The 2,921-nt window shown below is 42.6% G+C and overlaps 1 non-coding gene across 1 annotated transcript; it reads right to left on the bottom strand.

Moving 5' to 3' along the window:
- Positions 1–2,458: 2,458 nt before the first annotated feature.
- On the bottom strand, positions 2,459–2,560 carry LOC115524320. The gene has a single exon (XR_003972033.1). It is a non-coding gene; the product is annotated as a U6 spliceosomal RNA (small nuclear RNA).
- Between the last annotated feature and the right edge of the window lie 361 nt (positions 2,561–2,921).

The following is a 2,921-nucleotide window of genomic DNA, read 5'->3' as shown; positions in this document are numbered from 1 at the left end:
GTCTGGGAAGTGGAAGCCCGCTGTTGTCATTAAAACCTGAGGCAAAATGAGAGCATTCGTGCATTAATAGGATGCAAGGAAGTGAAACTGATGGTGAAGGTGAGATAGAGGGTTTATAGCAGTAAGAGAAGGGCTGAGTTTGGGCAGGCACGTCCTTTGGCCCCAGGGCTCTGATCTGCGAGGAGAGGCACAGCCAGGGGAAGTAAGGGGAACCCCCTAAATGGACTAGAGCGGAGTGCCCTCTTGTCCACGTTTAAGGCTTGAACTCCCGGAGCCACCTCATTCATAAGCTTTAAACACCATATAGAGTCTACAATGTCTGTGTGTACAGATTAGATTCTTTGTATCTAATAGAGATCAGGAGAGTAATAAAGTGGATAAAAAGAGGCCAGGAACATTGTCAAACATCCAGAGAGTCACTCTCTGCAACTAAATATGAAATCTTCATATAAACCACCAGATGACACTATTGCACCATAAAATACTTCCACTGACTGGTTCCATCTTGTAAGCTAAGTGGAGCTGCTACAACCACAGGTGTTTCTCCTTTGCAGCAGTAATTGGAATTATGCTTATATGGAGCACTTATTTGCACTTTTTCCGTAAATGAAAAATACAATTTTTTTGTTAGTAGTGGCTGCTTTAGGTACTTCAGTTATTGTTTTGGGAAGAAGAGAATCTAAAAGTTGTATTGTCTCTGACTGTGTATTTTATGATTCAAAATTATGAGTGAAAAAAAAAACCTAAGCAACATGTGAATTGAGATATAATATCCCCACTGTGAGAATATATCACAGTTGCTGTGAAACTGCAAGACGAAAACAACATAAAATTCTCCAGTTCATAATTCATTCTTTGAATTGCAGCCTATTGTTTTTCTCTAAAAGCATAAAAACAAAATAGTTGCAAAATATGGTTTATATTGTTTACATATTTTATAACCATTTATGTATAAAATAGGTCTTTGTAGAGCGCCTGGGTGGCTCAGTCGGTTGAGTGTCTGACTTCGGCTCAGGTCATATCTCACGGCTCATGAGTTCGAGCCCTGCGTCGGGCTCTGTGCTGACAGCTCAGAGCCTGGAGCCTGCTTCAGATTCTGTCTCCCTTTGTCTCTCTGCCCCTCCCGTTTGTGTTCTTTCTCTTTCTCTCTCTGTCAAAAATAAATAAACATTTATAAAATAGCTCTCTGTAAAATGCAGCTGTGTGGTTGAAGAGATTGAAAAGGTGATTGTCAAATAAGGGATTGTATGTAAAATACCCGACACGCATCCCACCCTTCACAGGGATCATAAGAAATGCATGCTCTTGTCTTTTCTTAAGAAATGGGGTAAGTGCAGCCATCCTTCATGGGAGCAGCCAGTGAAGTATCAGGCCGTTGCTTTACTGGAAGCATCACAGGGGGAGATGTCTGCTGTGACTCCCAGGGCATGAAAAGCATGGGTTCCACCCTTCAACAGACACTGCAGACCACAGTGCTCAGCAGTGAACCATTAACACCTTTTGAGAGTAGCTGATCCATTTTCCCCCCTGTTTTGTTCCATTTGTATTAAATCTCTAGGGCAAATTTAAAAGGGCGCCTCTGGGGGCAATTTTTGCTGGGATCTGCCTGGTGTATGGTTTCTTTGATAGCTTCAGAGCATTAGAACATTTGGTTGCTATGGTGACAATGCAGTTTCAAGACACTATTGGATAATCCAGAGGGTAACAGGCAAAGATGAGTGGCCTTAAGAGTTGGGATCATCCAGTCTTCAACGTAGATTCTGATATTCATGAATTGATGGGCTCCTGGTAGGCATAGATGGGGTGCATTCCTTAATTAAGCAAGATCTCTTGTTTGGGCCAATTAGACTCCAGTCATTCATGAAACTTTTCTTTCCCTTTCCTTCCTCCCTTCCTTGGCTTGCTTCCTTCCTTCCTTCCTTCCTTCCCTCCCTCCCTCCCTCCCTCCCTTTCTCTCTCCCTCCCTCCCTCCCTCCCCACCACCAGTTTTTCTTTCTTGGTATGCTAATGCCTTAATCTTTCTGTATTCCATTCATTTTGGTTTCAAACATTAGAAGCAAGTACTTTATTTGACTTATTTCCATTATGGGCTGAGTTTTGCTCTCCTTGCCCCCTTCCTATGTTGTAGTCCTAAGCCCCCAGTTCTGAGAATGAACTGTATTTAGAGATGGGTCTCTAAAGAAGTAATTGCAGATGAAAAAGGTGATTGGGGTGGGCCCCAATCTAATGACTGGTGTCCTTATAAGAAGAAATTAGGGCCCAGACACATAGAGGGGGAAGAGTGAGAAACCAAGAGAGTCCTTGAAAGCAATCAGCCCTGCATACCTTGATCTTAGATTTCTGAGCCTCTAGAGCTGTGAGATAATAATTCTCTGCTGTTGAAGCCACCCAGTCTGTGGTCCTTTGTTACAGCAGCCCCAGAAAACTAACACATCCGTGTAGGTTATTATTATTTTTCTTAAATATGGAACACTTCAAGAATTTGCACTTCCTCCTTGCACAGGGACCATGCTAAACTTCTTTGCGTCATTCCAGTTTTAGTATATGCTGCTGAACCAGTGCTCCCGTTCGATTATTTAATCCCCAAATTTCCCAGAGTTTTTTTTTTTTTTTTTAAATTGGCTGTTTTGGACTGACTGTCACAGCACACTCAGAAATTGTGACCGCATTTGCGTGTGTGAGCAGACACTGAACTACCTACAGAATTTCTGAACAGTTTTATGGCACCTCTGACGGTACGACACATGAATTCATTCTCGTCTATAATATCGCTGCTGTTCATAAGCATGCTCAGGAATCAGAACAGTCTTAACAGTGGTGGTGGTGTATGGGGGGGGGGAAGGAAGGAACCCCATGACCAGAGATAAAATTTTGGTCTACAATGTCCTCTTCCTGTTTAACTGGCATAGCTCTTCTTCCTC

Source organism: Lynx canadensis, chromosome C2 (genome assembly GCF_007474595.2).
Source record: "Lynx canadensis isolate LIC74 chromosome C2, mLynCan4.pri.v2, whole genome shotgun sequence".
In the NCBI taxonomy this organism is placed as follows: domain Eukaryota; kingdom Metazoa; phylum Chordata; class Mammalia; order Carnivora; family Felidae; genus Lynx; species Lynx canadensis.
The sequence above is the reverse complement of the archived record's forward strand: the minus strand, read 5'-3'. Positions and strand labels throughout refer to the sequence as shown.